General features: G+C 35.6%; 1 protein-coding gene and 1 pseudogene across 1 annotated transcript in view; one reads left to right on the forward strand and one right to left on the reverse strand.

The window, feature by feature from the left end:
- The window catches only part of THEMIS (thymocyte selection associated), a 174,523-nt gene that overhangs the window by 105,321 nt on the left and 43,259 nt on the right, over window positions 1-25,943 (forward strand). The window lies entirely within an intron of this gene.
- On the reverse strand, window positions 1,140-1,239 carry LOC112930952 (U6 spliceosomal RNA; annotated as a pseudogene).

The following is a 25,943-nucleotide window of genomic DNA, read 5'->3' on the forward strand; positions in this document are numbered from 1 at the left end:
AGTATACACCCATGAAACCATCAACACAGTCTATGGCGTTAAACTGTCCATCACCTCCAAAAGTTTCCTGCCATCCCCTTTATTATTGCTTTTCAATTTTACTTCATGTTTATTTTTGTCTCAGTCCCGGTGCTGCAACTTGCATCAGATTGCTCTGGTCTTTAGTGCCCCAAACCATGAATTCAATTTACTCTCTTTGGTTTTTCAGGGAGCTACTAACAATGCACTTGTGTGTAAAATGAATTTGCTGAAGATCTGGTGATAACAGCTAGGAACAGAAAGCAAAAATTCCAGGGCGCCTGGGTGGCTCGGTTGGTTAAGCCTCTGCCTTCAGCTCAGGTCATGATCTCAGGCTCCTGGGATATTTAATTAAAAATAAAAAGTTAAAAAAAATGAAAACAGAAGTTCTAAACCCTAATAATAATAATTAATCCTTGACCCGTAACCCTCCTCAGGCTTTCATCTCACAGAATTAATGCCTTTCCTTCTAGGACCATCTCATATTGTTGGTTGTTTGCTTTTTAGTAACAGCAATAACAACATTAGTATTATTAATGCATTAAAAATGCTCATCTTATAATTTAGTTATGTAATCTTAATTTGAAGAGCTTGATTTGCCTTCCGATCAGACCCACTTATAATTTTTCTAAATCTGTATTTATTTTCATATTTAACTGCTTAATCCATGAGGAATTTATTTTGTATGTTGTATATTGTATTAAAAAAATTAAGTAGATGCTTAAAACATTTTCCCAGTTCCATATATTTACTTAAGTATTCCTTATCTGTTCTGAAGGCAGTTTCCCAATTTTTTATTCTATTTTTTTTAATTTATCTGGCTTTTCTTAAACGAGTAGCTCACAAGTAGTATTTTCTAATATGTTATAATATTGGTATACTTTTTTTCTTCTTGGCATTAATTATTTAGGTTCTCAGCTCCTTTTTTTCAAATGAACTTTTAAGCCATTTCATTAATTTTTCTAAAGACATCTAGGGGGGATTTTGGTTGGAATTCTATTAAACTTAAATATTAATTTAGAAGAATACGAATTTTTATTTTACCATCTTGGCAAATGGTTTGATATTCCATTTAGTTAAATCTTGTAATTAAATTCTTATATATCTTTATAACAATTTTAAAAAATATGGAATGCTTCACAAATTTGTCATCCTTATGCAGGGGCCATTCTAATCTCTATATTGTTCCAATTCTAGTATATGTGCTGCCGAAGTGAGCACTGTCTTTATAATAATTTCTGATGTACTTCTGACATTTCTTCAAGTTGCCATTTCTTCATATTAGACTCCTTCCTTCAGAGATAGGAACACTCGGTTGTGTGGTACTCTCTCCAATGTAGAACTTCTGTATTTCCATTTGAATAAAACCAGAGATTATGACTTTCACTTTTAGACAAGTCTGTCACTCAGAGGCTTTTTCTTGATGATTATATATTAGATACTGTTTTAGATGCGGCACATGCATCAATAACAAAACATCTTGGTATGTGGCTTGAAACTCTGTCTTCGTGATCCTACAGCTAGTGAGAACTCGGTTCCCTTTTTTTTTCTCTACCCTTTTTTTACCTTCTGTGCAAGGATTTTCCCAGGAACTGCATCTTTTCAGGATTCTAATGGAAGTACATACAATGTAGAGCATGGTAAGTACTATATAAAAAAGAATAGGGCAAGATAAGTAGGATCAAGGGTGTAAGAAGAGGGATGCCTGGGTGGCTCAGTGGTTGAGCATCTGCCTTCAGCTCAGGGCATGATCCCGGAGTCCTGGGATTGAATCCTGCATCAGGCTCCCCCTAGGAAGTCTGCTTCTCCCTCTGCCTGTGTCTCTGCCTCTCTCTCTCTGTGTCTCTCATGAATAAATAAATAAAATCCTTTTTAAAAAGTGTAAGATGAATAGAACAATTTTAAATAGGGTGGTCATCGTGTGCTTTGCTGGGAACAGAACACTTGTTCAAAGACTTGAATGGATAAGATGAGCTATGCAGACAGAGGATGGGATAAGTGTTCCATGCAGAAGAAAGAGATGGTACAAACCCCAAGGCAGGGGTGTGACTAATGTACCCAAAATTTGGCTGGAAGGCCACGAGGGCTGGGATATAGTGAAGAAAGAGACAAAAGGGGATGATTTCAGAGATGAAATGGGGGAGACAAATTGTGTATGTCTTTGTAGGTTATTGTAAGAAGTTTGGCTTAACCTTTTATGAGACAAGAAGCCCCTGGAGGAACAGGTGGGGAATGACAGTTACACTTTACAGGACTCACTCTGACTTCTGTGCTGCTGCTAGAAAGGGAGCAAGGATGGAAACAGAGAAACCAGTAGGGGGACGTTGCTATATATGATGCTGCCCTGGGCCAACAGGATAACAATGGGGGTAACAAAAAAATGGTCAGTTGTAGGGGGCAAAGCAAAAGGTACTTCTATCTGGGGTGCATTTTTCTCCTTCTACTTCCATTAAAGAATCTTCATCTTATAACTCTCTGCTGCTGAACTTTTCAGTTTAGCTTATTCCGATCTGATTCTCTTATTCACAGAATTTTCTTCTCTTGGACTTTATATAGGTGCAATTCTCTTTTGAAAATACTGAAAATTTAATTTTAGAGAGCTGTGGTGGGAAAAAATACTGTTTGGAAATCAGGAGAATGTGATTCTCATCCTGGCTGTGTTGTTAGTTTGCCACGTGGTATGAGGCAATCTTGGCATTCTTCATTCTTGACTGTAAAACAAGGTTAGAGTATAATGAGTGATGTTAATTTTTTTTAGCATAAATAGTCTACCAATCTGTGATTCTGTCTCTGTAGTCTGGTCAGTAAAGAGTTAAAAGTAACTGACAAATATTCCTTGGAGATCCTTGAAATATCAACAGAATGCTTTGCTATAACTGAAGAATTTTTAAGAAATGGGAAGTATCCAACTTACAGTATTTTGAAGGGATGGTGGTTGCCCTTCACGTTTGCTGCAAGATTCTCTCTCTGGCAGCTGAAGATAGGCCCTTGTTTGTAATGCTTGATTTAACGGGGCCTACTCTGTCTTCATGATCCTACAGCTAGAGAGAACTGGGTTCCCATTTTTTTCTCTCTCTCCTTTTTAACCTTCTGTGCAAGGATTTTCCTGCGTCTTTTCAGGATTATCCTTTCCTGTTTCAGTCCTGTGCTTCTAAAACCTGATCTGTGGTGGTTGGATCACTGTATTACGTATGCACAAGGCAATATTTCCATCCACTTGTTTATCTGTTTCATCTTAACATTTCCCTGTATCTGATCTTCTCCTTGAGAAGAGCTTTCTAGGGTTTCCAGGTCTGTCCTCCTGTTGCCTCCCCTGGGGCATATATTCTTCATGTGTACCTTGTCTCTGTTCTCTTTTATATCACACACTACGTCTGGTTCTGTGCCCTGGTGCAACTTCTTCCTCCCTGAAGCTCGTTCAGTCTGTTTTGAAACGCGTAAACAATATTGTTTCTCTCCCATCTCAAGGGCGTTGCATTTGCAACCCTATCTGACATCGAGAGACCAAAATTAAGATACTAAGAAACTACCAAATGGAAGGCTGAAATAGGTTGTTCTTGCAAATGGAAAGATATTCACCCCCATTTTGCTAAAAGCACAAGATCTTTCTAATCAAACATTTGACATCATGACCAGGCTGGGGAAAAAGTGTACCTGTTCAGTTATAATTGGTTCGGCTCACAGAAGTGGATTTCTCATTGTCTGTGCAGCTACAGGAAATATGGTTAATAAAAGCACATGTCAGCCTGACTGAAGCTGTTCTATAAAGCCCTGCCAGGCCACTCTGCAAAACTGTTATTTCCTATTATGAAAACTAAATCTCAAATCATAGTTAAAAGGTAATCAGTCTTCAAGAGAGTGGTCTGCAGGGGTCAGCAGTAATTCAGATTTGATTGGCAACATAGGTTTTTCAGGGAATAGTTCAAAATGGGAAGCATTTTGAGAAAGCCAGAAACACAATCCAAAATGATGATTCTCAGAATTTTCTAACATTGGGTTATTGATAGATATATAACAATTTTTTTTAAGTTGTACTTTCCTAGGAACTGTGATAACAGTACACGGTGGCTTTGTGTACTTCATCCCATTTAGCTCCTGGAACACAACCTTGTGGTGGAGGTCTCCTTGTCTCTACACTATAGCTGAAGAGACTTGCCCAAAGTTCCTAGACTGTAGTCAATGTCAGGGTGGGCCTTTCTGGTGGGCTCTTCATGGTCTCATGTCACCTCCCAGAAAGGTGGTGTAGGATTGTCTCTAGCAACTCTTCTGCTCTGTTGCTCCTTGCTTTATATCCATGCTTATTGTTTCTGTCACTGTCAAAACAGAGCAATAGCACTTTCATCATAGGATGGTTGGAAAAACAAAATCCAAAGAAATAAAACACCTATCTTAAAAAAAAACAAAAACAAAACAAAACAAAACAAAAAAAACAAGCCCTATCTAAAGGGGATTAACGTGACCTCACCTAGAAGCTCAATTTTGTATGCAACATTCATGATCTGAAATAAAGTCATTTGCTTTCATTGAAAGGCATTGCGATTAGGTAAATTAGTAGCATATGTCTAGAAACAAGCCTGTTTTTCTTTTTGTACAAAAGTGGCGTTGCTGAGATGTTGTTGGAGGGACGGGTATTGCAACCATATTCCTGGCTGGGTCTGCACTCAATCTGTAGTTCTCTGTGCTAACCAGGTAAGCAAAGATGCTGCTAAGTCAATATACCTCAATAGTGCACAGGCATCCGTACCCACTTTTTGCTTAAATTTTGTAAAATTAATGTCACCCTACTTCTGCTTTGTCTTCCTCTGAGATCGAGCAGAATTAAATCTCTAGATACTCCTCATTTCACTCAGGAGAATCTTTCAGTTTGGCAAGTAATAGAGCGATCTTGACTAGTTTCCTTAGAATTCCTTAGGATTTCCTTTTTTTTTTCTTCTGCTACATTGCCAATATTGATATTGGTGTACACAGATTATCTCCTTTGTGAGACCTGGGATAGTCTGTTCTGCAGATACCGTGTCTTGCATGAGTGTATGATTGTCCTCAAAAGAAGTTTAATAAGTCTTTGTCTGGGGCTGAACAAGAGAGCACATTTCCATGACACTTAAAAAATCTCCCAGGGAAAACCCTTTAGATTACATACAGAATTTATCCAATTTCAATACAAAGCTACATTACTCTAGGACGTATTTCTAGGCCACATGCCAATCAAACTGAATTTATCAAATCCTCCATCAATTAGTTTGAATATGTAGATATAACAAGACAAAACAAAGGAAGCAAAAAAGCAGCTGTTACTCAAGATGGATAGACCATGAAAGTCATTATAGGCCACTAAAAGGACTCTGATTTTTTTCTATGACCGAGATAAGGAGCCATCAAAAGGAAGAGCAGAGATGTGGCATGACATGATTTATGCTTCAAAAGAATCACTAGGGGTGCCTGAGTGGCTCAGTTGGTTAAGCACTTGCCTTCAGTTCAGGTCATGGTCCCAGGGTCCTAGGATTAAGCCCTGAGTAGGACTCCCCACCAAGCAGGAAGCCTGTTTCTCTCTCTCTCTTTCTCTGCTTGCTGCTTCCCCTGCGTGTGCTCTCTCTCTCTGTTAAATAAATAAATAAATAAATAAATAAATAAATAATGAAATCTTACAAAAGAAAAGAAAAGAATCATCATGGGGGCACCTTGGTGTCTGTGTTGGATGCAGGTCATGATATCAGGGTCCTGGGGTCAAGCCCCTAGTCAGGCTCCCTGCTCAATGGAGAGCATCGCTTCTTCTCTCCCTTTTCTTCCCCTCAACTTGTGCTCAAATAAATCTCTCTCAAATAAATAAATAAAACCTTTTTTAAAAAATCACAATGGCTGTGAGAGGGTCCTAAATGATTAACATTAGTAATGCTCAGGACACTGAAGTTTTGTTTCTAAAGTGTGATCTAGATACTAGGATCATTTTGTTTTGATTTTGAAATTTATTTGGAAATATCTTTGCTATATCAAGGTAAATGAAGTCAGCTTTATTTCCCTAATCTTTTGCTGTATTCTGGGCAAGTGGACAGAAAGTAATGGGGATTAAGTAAAGTAACCTGGTCTGAACAGAATTTGTAAGATATAAAAATTTATTGCCTATTCAGTGATATCAAGGGAGACTCTCTGAAGCACGATTGTTTTAGTCGTATGTTTTCAAGAAAAGATTTAGGGATAAAAATGTAAAAACAAAACAAAACATCCTTCCTTTCAGAGAACTACAATCTGAAAATATATTTTAGTGCCATGTGACTGTCAGTAAGTGATTACTCTAAAAGTTCGGGTGGTGTAGAGCAAGACAATAATTATGAATGTCATTGATTTCTTTAATCAAGATGCCAATAATGGTGAAGAAGACATTTTGCTTTCTTTTTCCCCATTAACATTAGTCTACCCATCTTTTCATTATTCAGGATTAGAAAGCTGTAAAATAAATCAGTGAAGGTCACTAGACTGTTGAGCTTCAATCCCTAGGTCTGACTGTTAGAAGGCTGACTGAATACGTTCATGTTCCCTCATGGTCTCAATGTTCTGGGGAATGACCACTGGCAAATTTGGTTAAAGGATGACTGAAGAGGAAGCATGTTCTGCAAGATAGAGATAGTTTATTACTTCAGAGAGATTCAGAGACGTCCCTCTCCTGTAGTATTTGCTTCTATCCCAGAATAAAAGCCTCTCCCTCTCCAGATGGGAAGAGGGGACAGTGTGCTGGTCAACCTCTGAGTGTCATACTTTTGTGAGTCCGTGGTACAATCCTATTTGTACAAAATCCTCATTTCCCCCCAAATAATTAGCCAATTATATCAACGCCATTTATTCAGAATTTTAGTAGTGATGCCTCTTATAGCCTCACCAGTGCTGAGATGCTCTGTGATAATAAACTGTGCTCTGATCTAGAAATGTCATGTTTCCTGTCAGGATATCTGTCTATCAATCAATCAATCAATCAATTATCAATCATCATCTATCCTCCATCTACCTAGCTACCAGAGAGTGTGACAGGCCGACTTCTTATCTTACAAGCATTGTCTCAGACCCTTAAACTTCAGACTGAACACTGATGTCTTCCCTTTATGAGGCTCACGCATTTTGATATTCATACTAATGGGGAATGAAATTCATTTTGTGTTAGTTGTCAAGATATTCGGTATGTCATCGGTTCTCTATGATACATTTAACAAAGATCCCAGAAGTAGCACATGTATAAGTATGGAGTCCTTCACACACACATGCTGGCAGGGCTGTTGAGATGGATAGGCAAAAGCATTTCCTTGGCAGCAGTGATAAGTCTGAATTTCATTGAAACATGCTATGAAGGATGATGTCATACAAAGGACATGGCAACTATAGCCAAGTGTCATGTTGGCACATGCCATGGATTGGTGATTTCTGGGGCTTTTTATCTGCATGAGTAGATAGATAGATGTAAGGTTTTTCCTTTCTGGCTAAAGAAAAATATAGGGTGTGTGTGGCGGAGGGGAGGGCTGTATACATGCAAGAGTGCTGGAGAGAGTCAGAGTTAAAAAAAAAAAAACAAGTAAGTTGGGGGGATTTATAATATGGAGAGTTAACCCAATGTCTTACATTTTGATTGCTACAACTAGCATCACAGCCTTAGGAAGATGCAATATTAAATAATTGCTGCTGATTGTTTTCTATAAATGCCTCATGTTAGGGTTGTTCCCAGACTGGCTGGAGTCAGGCTATGAAAGGAGCTTTTCCAGGGAGCTGAGAGATTGGTGTAAGAGTGATAATAATCTGAGAATGAGGCTTTAAAAAATTTTTTTTATTGTGGTAGGAACATTTAACAAAGGATCTACTCTCTTAACAAATTAAGTGTATAATGCAGTATTGTTGAATACAGGTACGATGTTGTATAGCAGATCCCTAGAGCTTACTCATCTTCCTTAACTGAAACTTTATATCCATTGATTAATAAGTCCATTTTCCCCTCCTTCTAGCCTCTGGCAACCATGATTCCACTCTTTGATTCTATGAATCTGACTATTTTAGATACTGCACATAAGTAGAATCATGCAGTATTTGTCTTTTTATGGTAGCTTATTTCATTTAGTATCATGTGCTCAAGATTCAACAATATTTTTCGCATATTGCAGGATTTTCTTCTCTTTTAAGGCTGAATAGTTTTCCATTAAATGCATATACCACGTTTTCTTTATTCATTCATCTGCTAATGGATATTTAGCTTGTTTTCACATCTTGGCTATCGTGAATCGTGCTGCAATGGATATAAGAATGCATCTTTCTCTTTCAGATCCTGATTTCAATTCTTTTGGCTAAATATCTAGATTTGGGATTGCTGGATCATATGGTAGTTATGTCTTTAATTGCTTGAGGAATTTTCTGTCCTGTTCTCTAAGGAGTTCCAAACTCAGTGTGCCAGTGGGTGATTGCAAGTTGGCTGAGTTTTGAGGCTACGACAGAGCTGGGGGAAGGAATGGGAGGAAAGCAAGTCAAGACAGCACAAAGCTTGCAGTTCTCATCAAGATTAAGTCATTTTTTGAATAAAATATTCTTGGGTTGGTGAAGATATTTAGTTAATTCTAGACTTCTGAAAAAAATTAATCCTATTGATTTTTGCCAATGTCCATTGCTTCTATAGATGAGTGGAGTTTCGGAGGCCCTTAGTCCATCATTCCTAATTGTTGACCTTGGGCAAATTATTTAACCTCCTTTTTTCTCCATTTTCACATTTGTAAAACAGGGATCATATCTTGCCTCAGAAAGTTGTGGTGAGGATTAAGCACGTTTATTTTAGGAAAATCACCGATAATAGTACCTGGCACATAACAAACACCCAATAAACACCTGCCATTAAAATCAAGGAGATTCATTTAAAATACATCAGTTAAGATGTTAACAAACCTACTTTTTATTATTACTTTTTTTAAATTTTGGTCTAATATTCACAAGATAAGTCACACTTTATTTTTTAGTTGGTTTATCTGGGTAGGTAGACTTCTAGATTATATTCCACAAAGTATCAGACCACAGCAGTGGTTTTCCATTCTATTATATTGAATATTCCCAGAACTGTTCAGACTGAAAACCATACTAAAACAGGGTAATCTTGCCTTTTGTTATCTCAGAAAAATAAACCTTTTTATGCGTGTACTTCTTTAAAAAGGGATTTTATTTATTTGAGATTTATTTGAGAGAGAGAGAGAGAGCAGAAGAATGGAGTAGGGGTACAGAGAAGGAGAAGCAGACTCCCCACTGGGTGGAAAGCCTGACTTGGGCTCCATCTCAGGACCCTGAGATCATGATCTGAGCTAAAGGAAGACACTTAACTGACTGAGCCATCCAGGTGCTTCCGTGCTTTTTTTGAAACATGGTTTATAAAATAGGACTTTTTGAGAGGATTGCCTTAGGATTGAATATAAAATTTATGATATTTTATGAAATACCTAGAATTTTCCAAGTTATTGATGTTTTTATAAAATGTTTTAAATTTTGATGACAAAGATATTTCCTTAAGACATCCCCTACTAGGGGAGAATGGATATTAGAAGTGCTCTTTCAGTGCCTTAAATGTCAGCAAACTCCAGCCTATCAGAGAAAGTACATGGGAATTCCATGAATAAGTTTAATGTAAAACCAAAATGGCTAGTTCAGAATATTTAGCAGTAGTAATTAATTATGAAATGTAACTAGTTATTTGCTCAGTATTCTATGAATATATTAAGCATAATAGGGGTTCCTGGGAGGCTCAGTCAGTTAATCATCTGATTCTTGATCTCAACTCAGGTCTTGGTCTCAGGGTCATGGGTTCAAGCCCTGCATTAGGCTCTATGCTGGGCATGCAGCCTAAATAAAAAAAAAAAAAATGTATATATAAAATATAATGTTAAAAAATACATATGTTAAGCACAATACTCCTAGTGATCCCTTTCATTAAAGATATTCTTTTGTTTGGGGCTGTGTGTATTAGTATTCTAAACCCTCTGATTTTTTAATAAGCAATACAAAATGCCTATATTGGTTCAGCAATTTTTCTTCATCTCTAATGTTCAACTGAGATATTTTAATTTTTGCATTTTAATAATCTTTCATATAGTAAAGATCATACCAGTTCAGATCTAAAGGACATACTAGATACAAAACTTTCAAAGATTTATCATTCTGAAAAGATAATTTATAATATATAACATATATTGATGTATACGTTTAACCCAATTCCAATAAAAATTCAGCTAATTTCATAAAAATAGAAATTCACAAGCTAATACTAAAATTTATATGCAAATGCAAAAGACCTAAGATAGCCAAGGCAACTTTCTTTTTAAAAAGCAAAAGGTTATAGAACAAATGTTATTTCATTTCAAAACTACTAATAAATCCACAGCAATCAAAACATTGTAGGACTAGAATAAAAATAAACCTAAGATCAAAGCAGCATGAAGGAGCAGAGAAATAAATGCACGTACAAATAGTCAACCAATTTTCAACAAAGGTGTCAATGTAATTCAATGGAAATAGATAATCTTTTTATCAAAGGTTTTGAAACAACTAGTATTTACAGAACAACTGGATATCAATTGGGAAAAAAGAATGTACCTTGATCTTAAATTCACACCATACACACAAAAAATAGCTTAAGATGAATCATAGACCCAAATCAAAAAGCTAAATTCATATAATTTTTAGAAGGAAAGATAAAATATTTACAATTTGGGAAGGCAAAGATTTTTTAAAAGTAAGACACAACAAGAATGAATCATTTTTAAAAAGCAAAATTGAATGACATCAGATTCAAAAACTTCTTTTTGAGGATACTATATCAAAGCTGAAAAGAAATACCCCCATCTAAAAAATAAAAATAAAAAATAAAATAAAATAAAAACAATTTAAAAAAAAGAAATGCCCCAGTCTGAAAGAAAATATTATATACATATAACTAACAAAACATTTATATCTGTTGTATGTTAAAAAAAAAACTTACAACTCAACCATGAGAAGACAACACAACTGAAAAAAAAGAAAAGAAAAAATGTTTGAGCATTTCACAAAGGAAGTCATTCAAAATGCTCAATAAGTATTTGAAAAAAAACCTGCTCTACGTTTAAAATCATCTTTACTAGTAATTAAATCACAAGTTAGCAAATCGCTTAAGTTTAAAAGATGAACAGGATCAGCTTTTGGTATGCTTGTGGAGGAACTTGAACTCCCTTATACTGTTTATGGGAATTAAATGACACAACTTTCAAAAAGAAACTGTATGACAGATTTTTTTAAAGATTTATGTTTATTTTAGAGAGAAGAGAGAGAAAGAGGTGGGAGGCACCTGGGGGAGGGAGAAGAGAGAAAGAGAATCTCAAACAGACACCCCCCCCCCCTTCCATGCGTGAGCTTGGAGCCCCATGTGGGGTTTGAGCTCACAACCCTGAGATCATGGCCTGAGCCAAAACTAAGAGCTGGATGCTCAACCAACTGAACCACCCAGGTGCCCCTATATGACAGATTTGTAAAAGAAATTCTTTATAAATCTTTTGTAAGACTTTGCCATTCCACTGGAAGAAACTTAGCAAGGAGGAATGAAAGTATACATCCACACAAAGACATGTACAGGACTATGTATATAGTCTTTATTTATTGTAACTCCAAACAAGAAACAACCAAATATTCTTTCCCACATGAATAGATAAACATACTGTTGTAGAGCCATCGAATGGAATATAACTCAGCAATGGAAAAGAATGCAAAGGCCTGAATCAATCTCAAAGGCACGAAGCTGAGCCAGAGCAATTAGAGGGTAAACGGTAAATGATTCTATTTTTATAAAATCTAGAAAGGCAAAATGGATCTATAGTAACAGAGGGCAGATCATTTGTTGCCAGGGGTAGGAGACATTGACTGTAACGGAGCAAGAAATTATTTGAGGTGGGGGTGAGGGGGTAATAGAACTTTTTTTTTTTTTTAATTTAGGGGAAAAAAATCAAAGCCACAGTGTTACCAGTAAAGCATTGTGTAGTTCACGATGAGACCAAAAGGGTGGCTGGAAGTTTCTTGAGGCTTCAGGAAATCGTAAAAGACTGTCTCATTTTTTCTCTCAGTAGAAATCACATGTAAGGCTTTTAAAATCTCTCTGTTGTGAGCCTGTGGCTCCTCCCATGACCCAAAGTAAAAACCCCACTCAGAAAATATGTGACTATCACTGTTGTCTAGTGATAATTTCATTATAATTTATATATAACAAACCCTCAGGTTTTAAGGAATTAAAAAACTTGGGACAGAAAGGAACAGAGCATTTAAAACAAAAAGGCTAAATAAATAAATAAATAAATAAATAAATAAATAAATAAAACAAAAAGACTTTTGAACCCCAAACTTCCTCCTGGCAGGAAATAGGCTGAGAACACTCCTCATCTGCAAACATGACCTAGTTCATAAGGAAGGAAGATGAGTGAGAGGGTAGTGTCCAGACTCCAGGGCAGGCCAACGGCCATGGAGAACCACCCAGAGAGCATCATCTGATCCTAAGCAACATGCCCCTGCCTTCTGAGCAAAGTGAAATGACAACTGTGCTTTGCTACATCTCAGTAATTTTTCAGGCCAGTGACTCTATGTTGCTCCTATTTTTCCTCCTCTTTTTGAGTGGAAGCATCTATTGCAGTTCTCCTGATCCTGTCTCCCCATTGTAGGTCGGGTATGTGGGCGCCACATAGCTTGTTTCTTTACTTCACTGTCTTCTGATCAAGAGGTGGCCCCCCACAAGTAACCTCAACTGCACCTGAACCTGATTTACATCATGGTATCCCAGAGTGCACGTGTGATCCTGAGGTTGAAATGGGATGAAACCTTGAGAGTTTAGGGAGTCTAGTAAGTGTCAGTTGGAAATGGGAGGGATGTGTATCATCTTTGACCAGAAGACTAACTGTGGTAGTTAGTCTCCAAAGATTGCCCCTGTCCTAATTTTTTTAGATTAACATTTGTTAAGTTAAACACTGGGGTGTCAGATGGTGAGCTGCGGTGCAACAAAAGACCACAAGAGAACGGAAATAGAGAAGTCTTGGAGAAAATACGGGGCAAATCTGGAGAGACAACACGGAGACATCAAGGCAAGGTGCAGCAAAGGGGGGAGGACCGGGTGCACCTGCCTCAATTAGGGCCCTAGGGTGGAGTGCTTTGGGGTTTCCAGACTAAGATTAAATCAGTCAATTTAAGCGGGAAAAAAAAGTGAGTTTTTGGTGAGCTTCGCAGGAATTTTATCTAAGGAGTGTATGAGGGAAAGGCCCTGGGAGACAGAGGAGACTGTTTGTCATGAAGACCATTGGGGAAGTCATACCAGGAACTTAATGCTCTCTTGTTGGAGAGACACCTGGGATGTCCATCATCATAGCATCCCAGCGGAGTCTAGCTTTTTCCACCAAAGTGCGAGGCATGCCAGTCGTGGACACTGCAGACCCAGACAACAGCACAGGAAACGAGGCCTAGTTGATTCACGGAACGGAGAGATCCTAAAATACTGTTTTAAACCACTACCTCTTGAGATGACTTGTTATGCAGCGGTAGATAGCTAGGACATGTACACAAGCCACCATGTATAAACATGAAAGATTTTACAGAATAAAATCGATAAATTGGCTACTGTAGTATTCTTATTTTGAACTTGAGCTCATCTTAAGCCTTTTACTCTGGCATGTGATTGCATAACCACTAATATTAGAGGCTTTTACAGTTGTTGCTGTATTGATTATTATTCTTTAGGTTGTTTGGCTTCAAAAAAAAAAAGTTTGCTTTTTACGAAGTTAAGTGACAGTTTAAGCCATTTATAGATCTTGGCAAGGAAGAAGACACCAGATGTCATGTGTGTGATGGAACTATCCATAATCTTCTCGTTGTCACTAAAAAATCTCTTAAAATCCTTTAGTGGAAGTTTAAATTTGTAGCTACTAATCAGTCATAGGAAAGCAGGTTGGCTTTTTTTAAAATAATACATAAAGATCTTTTAAGATATCTCTGAGTATTTTTAACTGTTCTCTTTTTAATGGTGGAAAATGGGATAAAGAGGCTCAAAAGCATTCTAAAAATGTAAATTCTTCTTTTGGAAATTTCTAGTGTACAACTTGGCATACTAGTCGTGCAGAAATATATCCAGAGTATGTGTGATGATCAGAAAGAGTGATCCTTGACAGAAACATTCTAAGTCTTGAGGCTTCCACATTAGCTTAATTATGTGAGGCCATTTTAACGAGCTACATTTTTTTTTTTTTTTTTTTTTTTTGCCTTTCCCCCAAGGAAGTGCATTTTAGGTCAAAGTTCTATTCTCTTATCAGCAGAATCTTAGAATTACTTATAGCTTCTTAATTATTTTTCTATCCTCAAAATCATGCTACAAGTAACTCCAAGGCTTTAGGTGTATCATTTGAATCAGCATATCTTTATACGCAGACAGACTGAATTCTGGAACTTATCCAGTGGTATCGACTTGATTTAGTATAACTTTGTTTGTCTGTTAAGTACATGATGGCTGGCAGGGCCAAGAGGAGTCTAATAAACACATTGTACTTCTTATAGAATTCCTTGAAGACTGAGTTTTCCTCCTCTTTTAGTGAACCACCCAAGCAAAAAGATTGGACCTGTAAATCATTCACTAGAACTGCTTACATTTTTAGACTTCTCTGGGAGTAGAAACATCAAAATCACATTAGAATTCAAAGATATTGCTATTGTTTCCAGAAAAAAAAAGGCCATAGGAATTAGAATCCATTGGCACAAATACTTATTAAAAGGAGAGTATAATCTATGGAATGGAAGATATTTGAATGATTCTGGATATACAGAAATGAACCATCACATCCAAGTGTTTTTTTTTTCCCAGAAAATGACCCCAAGAACCTAATCTTCAACCAATTAAATTTTTAATAAAATACTTATTAGCTCAAATATAAGGACTCTTCCTTAAGAATCCTCCATGAAGAGATGAAAACTGTCTTTGAAAAATGGACAAATTATAGGAATAGAACACTTACAGAAATAAAAATGACCAATAAGTACATAAAGCAGCCATTAATCCCACTATAGATAATTTTTTTCAAATTTTAAAATAAGTTATTTTAATTCATCAAGGGCAAAATTAAAAAAAAAAGAAAGATAAAAAGTTAATCAGATTGTATGAGGAAATAGCTTCTCTTATACTCTCTATGAACACTTTTTTGACCTAGCAACTCCACTTCTCATTATATGTCTTAGAAAATCCCTCCTTGTATGCATTCATAAGAGTAATCATTGTTGCATTGTTTCAAATAATGAACATATGGAAGCAATATAGAGGTCTATTAATAGAAGAATGATTATATAATCTAAAAATATCCATATTATGCATTTTAAAAAAATGAGATGTAGATGCAGTGAAAAGTAAGTGTCCAAGATGTATTATGAAGTGAAGAAAGAAAATTGTAGAACAAAATGCACAGTATTTTTCCATTAATTGAAAAAATTGGGCAGCCCCAGTGGCTCAGCAGTTTAGCACCACCTCCAGCCCAGGGTGTGATCCTGGAGACCCGGGATCAAGTCATGCGTCGGGCTCCCTGCATGGAGCCTGCTTCTCCCTCTGCCTGTGTCTCTGCCTGTGTCTCTGCCTCTGTGTGTGTGTGTGTGTGTGTGTGTGTGTCATGAATAAATAAATAAATACTTTTTTTAAAAAAAGAGAAAAGATCACAAAACTACTCATTTGTTTATGATCTTTCTTGTATCCTGATACACATATGTGACATGATACATGCATGTCATTCTGAATATAGTGACCGTGGGGAGGGAGGAGGGAGAAATAGTGAAGTAAGGGCTATGCATATATTCATTTTGTAATTACGCAGATATAAAAAGAATGGGGAAAAATCCAATGTGCGACTTAAAAGAATCGCATCTTTGGTGTTAAACTATGCTTAGGTGAATAGTAATTAAACTATGTTTAGGTGAACCATAAATAATTAAACACTTTTTCAGTTCCAAATTTCAATGTGATGTTAGTAATTGCTATGGAATATAAAGGTAGTTTGTAAGGTCCTTTATCTAATGGAGCAGAAATAAAATCTTCTTAAGCCAGGGAAATAAGCATGATTGGCAGTGGAGACCAAAGCCTGAGTGTATGGGCTTAGTGACATTGAACATATTGCTTCACCTCTAATTCCACTCTTTCTTCACTTATAAAATGAGGACATGATATATACCTTATAAGTGCCCAGGGGAAATCAAAGAAGATATTGTAGGAAAACATTTCACACACTACCAAGCACATAAGTCCTCAGATACTGGTGCATGTTTTCATTTATTCACAATAAATACAACTAACTTAGAAATTTAAATCACTGATTAGAACAAAGTGAAGAAAGCCAAGGAGCACGAACTCTAATTATTTACCCAACTTAATGGGATGCTTAAAAATATTAGTTTTATTTCAGTCTATTTCCTTATTAAACCTTTCATTTGAAGCGTAGCTTTAAGAAATTGAATGATTCTTCCAAATATAATTAATGTTTCCATCTCCCTCCAGAGCCATGAGTTGACTAAAATTCAGCGAGAGAGCCACTTAGGAAAGTCAGGAGAATGAATTGGAAATGAGTTGTCTTCTGATGTTGTATTTGAAACACTAATATTTGCATTTTAGACTGAGCTCAACTTTGTGTTGTTATTTAGGGAAAAAAGATTCTTCAGGGTTGGCTATGTGGTAGGCAAGCAAGATTGATTATGTGCCATAGGCAGGTAAGACCAGGACTGCCAATGGGATTAGAAGCTGCTAGAAGAAAGCAGAGCAAAGAGGATGAATACAACGTGATACGCTTGCATTCAGCATTGAGCTACATTCAGGTAACTTTGTAGAAATGATGAACAACTCGGGAACTTTTGTTTAGAAACATTTTAATATTTTTGAAACTGTTCAATTTCTGGTCGGAATAATTGTCTGAATACATAAATAATTCAGCTCATCATTGTGTTGTGATTTTAATATTATGAATTTAAAAAATATAATTAAGACTGTTTGGAGATCTCTTTTACACTTTGCTTTTATTCTTCTACGAGAGAGCTCCCTTGTCTTTTTCTTTTTGGAGGAAAAGGCATACGTATTTTAAAAGGAAGTGGTAATTAGCGTCCCTAGTCTATTGTTTTCATTGGAAAGTATGGTTTCTTTTTAGGTAAGCCAACTCTCCCTTCAGACTACAAAACTGATGATGAAGCAAAAAATATCACACTTTGAAGTCAGAAGGAACAGCTTGCTGGGTTGACAGAGGCAAGTGGAGGGAAATGTGCCTGGAGTTGTTAACGAATCCAGAAACACAGCATGGCATTTAAGTTAGTTAGAAGGGATGGGAAATGAATCCCTGGAATACAAATAATGTTCGTTAACATTTATTTTGCTCTGCAAGTGTAATTCTCTAATTAAATGAAAGAAACATCATATTCTACCAATTTATAATCTGCATGAATGGAAAAATCATTAAATACCTAGGCTTAGAACTAAACAGAGTGAATTGTGTGTTTGTGTGCAGTTGTGTGCTACAGGGCAGAGAGATGGTAGGAGGACAGGGGAAGATGTACTCTCGAATATTTGGAGGCTCTATCATAAGCCATTAAAAAAGAACTCATCAGTTGTGATATTGGAGTTGTTGAACTTATTTTTTTGCATTTTTACTTACCTGAGGGAGGGAATTCTCTTATTTCTAGAAGTAGAATAGAAAAGAGGCTAAATATGGGTCTAATAACCAACTATTTTACCAAGAGTATCAGTAAACATTTTTTAAAACAAAGATTTCCAAAAATTGATTCACAGTTCATGCTGCATTCAATAAATCTGTTGTTTGTTGCTTCAAACAAACAGAAAAGCTACATGGGATGTGTGAAATTCACTTAGGGGATTCCTGGTGGGCATCACAAAGACAGAAGCAATCATTACAAGGGCTAAATTAGAAATGTAATGAGCTCATTGGATGATGATCAAGACTTTATTGGAATTCTCATATGAAGTTGCCATGGACAGAGAAAATGAAACCGTGATTTCAGATATGTCCCACAAATTGAAAGTCACGTGGGCAGGTGCTCCGAATTTTGGGTGCTAAATTTTGGTCTGTGTGCTTCTACATTAGCCCCTCAATAAAACCTTGCTCTAGACTGCATACGTAAGGATGCTTAAATAAGGATTTAAGAATAACGACAGATGCTTTCCAAGGAATGCTGCAGTGGTCAACTAGCATCCAAATACACCCCAATACAATCCAGTTTCAATTAAATCGCTTGAGCAATCCTTTACATTTGGCGTTACAAAATTCTTTTCATTATTTTGCAATCTTCGTGCAAAATAACATAGAATAATTTGTAATTCACCACAACTGAAATTGAATCTCATGTTCTAAAGGTAGGTGCTAAAGTTAACTTCCCCATCCATTTTTTTTTCTAGCTGGCAATCTATGTGAACTTGGGCTTTATTGTTCTCTCTTCATCATCTTCTAAATACTTACACTTGTGACATACTGGAAACTTTGCTGCTTTGTGAAATATTTCCCAGAAAGTAACTGGATGATAATGTTGCCGAGCAGTATAGAGAGCTAAGAAAGTAATCATTCTTATCTCTCAAATAGCTTTCTCCATGATTTTGGCTTTGTGTTTGTAGAACTGTTATGAGTCTGAAGAGATCCACTTATATATATTTTCTTTCATTCTGCGTTATTGCATTGTTAAGGAAGAAATTATGTACTATAATAGCACTCTTGACTTTAAGAGTTCTTGAACGTCTCAGGGGGTATCCCTTGAGAGTGCACAGGTCTCCTCTAACAGGATTAGATTTCTGAGATACTTGTAGTTTATACGAAGCTTTAAAATTCACAGGTAATGAGGTTTCGCTGGTGGTGTCCTGTACAGAGGAGATGTCAGGACAAAACGAAGAATGAAGTCTGACTGCAGTTGGGGGGGTCTGATCTTGTGATACGTAGAAGAGAGAGAGCAAAACAAACAGTAACATTTATATGAACCTCTTCGGGAAAAGCAGGATTGGAACTTATGGAAATTTTAAATAAGAAGTGAGAACATAAAGGTCCTCAAAATGGAATGGGAGAATGCCAAGAGTAAGACAAATGTGCAGTCTGTTACTGAATCACAGCACGATGACCCACGGATCTTAAAAAGTCGAGGGGCAGATCAGGGAAGGTGTCCATGGACTAGCCCCCCCAGTCCCATGATGAGGCTATGATCTCTCTCTATATATATACCTACCAATTAGTTTCCTTTGTATTTTAATCTCATTAATCACAGGGTCCTTCTGCATACACGCATGTCATAACCACCTTTACTTTTTAATGTTTTAACATTTCTTTACTATTAATTCTACCAGAAAACAAAAGGAAAACTACTGAAATATAAGAGCCCCAAGTTTGCAGACTGTAATGAAACACAAAAGAAAGACAAGCTGATTTTTGGCAGATGACCATGGAAAAATACACAGCAAATGCCTTTGGTCCTGATTTCATCTCTACCTCATTCATAGTAGTTTTATGAGTATTAAATGGGATAAATTACGTACTATGTCAGGTACTTAGTAAGTACTCAGTAAACGTTGTCAATAATTAAGGCCTCTATCAAAGAATCTTGGGATACAGATTATGGTGCACACTTGTTCCTGTGTCTTTCTAGACTGGTGATAGATAACTTTGTGCTCTCTTTTATCTCTTTCTTAATTAAATTTAAGTTGAGCCAGCTTTTAGGAATGTATAAGATTGCTCTAGCATGTCTCCTCTGAGAATTATCTATCCAATAGCGCTATAATGTACACCACAAATGTTAATCATACATGCAATTTTAAGTTTCCTAGTAACCATATCAAAAAAAGGACAAAAAAAGAACAGATGAAATTAATTTGGTTTATATACTTTAGTCTGTTACTTACAAAATATGAATGATTTCATTGTTTTATATGTAGTTAGTATAAAATTACTAATGTGATCATTTATATTTTTAAGTTAAATTTTTTTTAATTTAAAAAAATGTAGCATGTGTCTTACACTTACACACATCTCTGTTCAGACTGGCATTCAAGCATTCAATAGCCACATGCAACTAGTAGTCACATATTGGATAATGCAGATCTATAGAAAGAGAGAAATAACTAAGCTAAAGGAAGAAATCTCTAATTCTGTAACCCTCATCCTAACCCTTACCCTAGTCCTTTAGTATGCATTTAGCTTCCCTATATAAATTCATACTTTAATATATAAATTTATTATTTATAATTTATTATGAATAAATATAATATAATGTAAATAAGCATATCATAATTTATTGCTTATAAGCATTTATAATTTAACATGTAAATTTATTATTTATATGTTAAACTCCTTTTTCAGTTTAGGAAATTTCTAAATTCTGAAAATATAACCAATTTCTGTATGTGACACATAGATATTTTAAAAGGGAATATCTAATGTGATTTCAATCCTTCAGTATATTTCTTTTGAGACTTCCTGGCATCCCTAGCATTGAATTCTTTTATTAGGTATTTTATAAGTCCTTAAAACATGCATAGAACTGCACCAACTACCTAAGTATCCACTTTAAAGTACACAATTTAGTTTAAAAGTTCTTGTAAACTTTTATTATAATTCTGATGTTACTTAATAAAAGAACCAGTTTCTTTTTCCATGAAATGATCTAATAATTCTTTCTTTCTTACATAAATAATCTTGCCCATTCTTTCTTCTTTATACTCTAAGCTTCTTGTATCAAGTCACATAATTATTTATATATTTGCCTTCTTATAGAAGACATTTATTTTGTTGAGTTTTAACATTACACATTAAGTGACTTTTTATCATGCTGTCTTAGGAAACGTAACATCCTTTTTCTTTTTTCATTCAGTATCTACTAAATGCCTACTAGGCATCTGGGCTATTTATTTATTGGACTGGTATATATTTATAATATACCTTTATTCTGAGGTAGTTTCTTTCATTATCACATAGTGCTTTTGTAAATTGTTTTACCAATAAAAGCTATGTTTCTCTAGGAAATTAATTTATTTTTATTTTATGATTAATATGAATGTAAGGATTTATTATATATCCCTTTTTTGGTATACTAGAAACTTTAGAATCCATTTTACAATCCAACTCTATCAATTGTAAAGGATCTATGATTTGCTATTTATATACTCTTTCTTTTTTGACTATACCTTATGTTTCTTGTATTCTCAAGTCTTCATTTTTTTGTATTCCAGTGGTTTTATATATAATTGTTCTATATATGTATACATATGTGATTTAAATCTCTTTTGTAATGAAGCTGTATAAAGATATATGTATAGATACATATATGTGTATGTATATACATATACTTATTGTGGTGTATCTATATCTGTATCTATATGAATATACATACACATATATATTATTTTGACAATAATATATTTCCTGCCCTTCTCTATCACATCCTTCTCTGCTAGGTTATTTCTGAAGGAAGATAATATTCTCAGCACCACTCATATCAGACTTGTCCATATGTCTTGACTTGGCTGATGAAACGTGACATAGGTGACAAACGCCGCTTCCTAGCAAAAGCTTTAAGAGCCTGTTCTTGGTTCCACCATTGTTTTCTTCTCTCTGCCAAGAAATTGATAATTTCTTGATAGTAGCCACTCCTTTAGCTTGGTTCCAGAGCCTAGTTATAGCTGAATCCTGCGAAGCAGTAGTAAGAAACAAGTCTTATTGTTGTAAACTCCTAAGAATTGGTGGTTGTTGATATCACAGCTAACTAATTTGAGCAAATACAGTTGATACTAATATATATACATACATGCATATAAGTGTGTATACATGTGTATGTATGTATATATGTGTAAATCTATGTGATGAGTACATTGATGTCCCTTTAAATATAAAGTACCTAAACATTGGTGCTTTTAGAATTTGTCACATTTTTAGTACATTTTTGTCTTTTCAAGAATAAATGTATATATATTATCAAAGGCTTAGATATATCAGTAACTCTGACAATAATTGTAGAACCTAATAACATATCACACCATATATCATGGCTTACATGGCCACTAGTCATGTGAGACTATTTAAATTTAAATTAGCTAAAACTAAAAATACAGTCCCTTAGTTCAAACAGTCACCTTTTAAGAACTCAATAGCCACATGGAGCCAGTGGCTAATGTAGTAAATAGCACAGATATATAGCATTTCTATCATCCCAGAAAGTTCCATTAGAAAGCTCTAACATTTAATAGAAGATTTTTTTTTACTTGCAGTACAGATTATTTTGATTTGCTGCTTTTCCTTTCTAATATAAGGTGGTAATTACTTTTTAAATTATGGAACTATTTCATTATTATTATTGCACAACAATCACAAGTTGGCAGGAACATTCTAATAAGGAAATGTCTGAGTTGAAAAGTCATTGTAACTACTCAGCCATCAGGAAAGATGAATACCCATCATTTGCTTCAACGTGGATGGGACTGGAGGATATGATGCTGAGTGAAATAAGTCAATTGGAGAAGGACAATCATCATATGGTCTCACTCATATAGGGAGTATAAGAAATAGTGAAAGGAATTATAGGGGAAAGGAGGGGAACTGGGTGGGAAAAATTAGAGAGGGAGACAAACCATGAGAGACTCCTAACTCTGGGAAACAAACACAGGGTTGCCGAAGGAGAGGTGGGCGAGGGGATGGGGTGACTGGGTGACAGGCACTGAGGAGGGCATGTGATGGGATGAGCACTGGGTGTTATACTGTATGTTGGCAAATTGAATTTAAATTTATAAAAATAAAATTTTTAAACATGACCAAAAAAAAAAAAAAGAGAAAGTCACTATATATTGTCCACTTAACAGGAAAAAAAGTCCCAAGATTAATTGTGGCAGCATTTCCTGCTGGGATATAAATAATTAGACGGCAGAGCACGCACATTTTGGGTTCAAAGTGACGTCACTGCTCCTTCATAAAGGCTAAACAATGAACCACTCTGATGAAACTCACTTTTGTAATTAATTCGGCTAGCATATTAAAACACTAGAAAATACACTATCATTCTAGGCCTTATTTCTTCAGCTAAATAAAGTAGCTATAATATTAGCAAATAACTAATAATTAGTGAAAAATACTAGAGGATGCATTTGAGTGAAAGAGTCAGAGGAAAAAGCCAAAAGCTTCATTTAAAAATGCCTGAATGCTTTCTGAAATGTTTTGTATGTTGATCATTTTGGCCTCTTTATTTTTATCATCTTGTAAAAAGTAGTCATTAGAAGCAGTGGGCATACAACCATCTTGAATAACATTGAACTTGGTCATGGAAACATTCTGTTAGAGAATGTCATAAAGGGTTTTCATCTTTTGTGCTTTTGCAAAAGTGAAATTGATTGTAATAACCTTAGGTATAGTAAAAGTTGTCCATGATAGTATAGTTGCCTTTGTGACATTGATCTACGAGTTAATGAGATGTGTACGTGCTACCTTTATAACCTGGCAGCTGCTCTGTACAATTGTTCTGGTAGAAATCATACAAATGTCTACCTTTTGCATATTGATTGTTTTACATTTAGATATTGCGAAAGCTAACTTAAACAGCTTTTTTTTTAATTTTTATTTATTTATGATAGTCACAGAGAGAGAGAGAGAGAGAGAGAGAGGCAGAGACATAGGCAGAGGGAGAAGCAGGCTCCATCCACCGGGAGCACGATGTGGGATTCGATCCCGGGTCTCCAGGATCACGCCCTGGGCCAAAGACAGGCGCTAAACTGCTGCGCCACCCAGGGATCCCAACAGTTAGCTTTTTTAAAAAAGAAAATGATGATGGAACTTTCTCTTTTTAAAAAAAAAGGGGGGGGGGGAGGGTATGATTTAAGGACACACCTTTGTTACCTATCATGAGTCCTTTTTTGTACTTGGATGAGGTAGTGTTGAATATTGATTGCTAAAGCATCACATGTAAGATGAGAATATTGCTTATTTCCTGCTATTACTTTGATTGTGAATGTTTGCCCAACCCACAATTTAAAGTTATAGTACATTGACACTGAAGGTAAAAACCAAAACAAAACAAACAAAACAACAACAACAAAAAAAGCCTTTAAAAATGTTATCTTGTTATGCTCTATAGTTTCTTCCAACATTCTGTAGGATGATGGAAAAAATGTATATTTTGAATCAAAACATGAATGTCAAACATTGTATTGGAAACCTCATAATTCTTGCTCATTGACATCTCCATTGGTTTCTCAGTATAAATCCAAAATTTGCTTAGACTGAGAAGCCAAACGAATCAGTTCCTTATAACATTTAATTTGCAAAGTATGTAGGTCTTTTTTTACTTAGGGAGCAATTGCCCATCATGTGCTATGGCTCAAATTGTATTGTCTGAGTCTAATTGGTAATGATAATGCTAATGCCAGATATAATTTTGGAGTGTTATGTGTTCCTGGAAGAAATGTGCTATAGATGTTGGCAGTTTGCAAGGAAAGATGCCTTCCATACCAGAAACTAGAATTTTTTTTAAGGAGATCTCTTGAAAAGAACAGATGTGATAGAGTTTTAAGATAACCGTTAGCCTGATTTCTTGGGAAGATTCTCCAATGGGTTGCAATAATCTCTGGAAACATGAATACATACATATTCAATTATGAAAATATGAATATTCCCTAAATTGTCAATAGATAACTTATAAAGAATTCACTAATTTGAACAGGTTTTACCATTCACCATTCTTTCCTCATCTGTTCTCATAGTCTCTAGTGCCGTTCTTCCCAGACCCCTAAAGCGGCACCCCAAATCCCAAAGCCCAGAATACATTGCTGTTTTTTTTCTTCTTCATACAACCCCAACCTGCTCTTTTTTCATACCTTTGTCTCAAGTTCCAGGGTTATTTCATGATTAAGTTAAGGCAATTGCTCTAACAATGATTATTGGTCTAGAGTTGGGTACCTGATCCAAGGTTGCCCAGTGAGACTGAAGGGAGGACATTATATTCCTTAGTTGAGGGAGAGGTTTCTCCATCTTCTGTGGATGTGAACTAAGAAGCATCTAGTTGAGTTTCTGCTGGTAGCTATCTTCTAGCCATGGAGGAGATGGCTGATGGACACAGTTGACATGCTAAAAATGACAGAGTGGGGAGACTCTTATAATCTGGATTCATGACAGCGTCATTGGACCACAGCATCGTGCCTCAACTTTATACACATTTCAGCATAAGAATGACATATTAAATATAAGTTTAAAAAATATTATTGATACTGAAGTTCAATTACATTAAAGCAACTGTTGTGAAGAAGTCCTAAAGCCTAAGCATAGGCTTGAGAATGCTTTTAAGGAAAAATTCTCCGAATGACTTTACTCAAATGTGGAAATACAATCCCTTCACAGGTTGGGGACTGCTTGTTTTATAAAGCATTTAATTTGTAAAGCATTTAAGTAATCAAAAATTTGTAAAGCATTTAAATAATGTGAAATAAATATTAAGCAGCTTCTTTATATTTTAACTTTTGCATAAATTTTAACCATTAACTTAAGTTCTTACGAGTAATTATCCAGTCAGTCTTAGAATGAACAAAATTTTCCCTCCTTCAATCAGATAAAAAGTCTAGTTTAGCCATGTCTTGTTCCACTGTTTGGAAATCCACATCCAGACAGGGTGTTGGAAGAACAGCTCTTATATTAATAATGCTTTGGCATCCTGGTTTAGAATTTGTGATCAGGCATTCACGAAATTATGTCTATAATTAGTCAGTTATTTCATGTTTTCCTTTTCACGTTAACAGTACAAAATACTGTATGCGGTGTATATAAACATCAATGAACAGAATTAGTGCTTGAAATGCATATATGAAGGGATACTGTCCATGTAGGCCAAGGCTTTGACAAAAAAATGTATTCCTGACTCAAAATAATGATATATAAGCTATA

The sequence above is a fragment of the Vulpes vulpes genome, chromosome 1, assembly GCF_048418805.1.
Source record: "Vulpes vulpes isolate BD-2025 chromosome 1, VulVul3, whole genome shotgun sequence".
NCBI classification, from domain to species: domain Eukaryota; kingdom Metazoa; phylum Chordata; class Mammalia; order Carnivora; family Canidae; genus Vulpes; species Vulpes vulpes.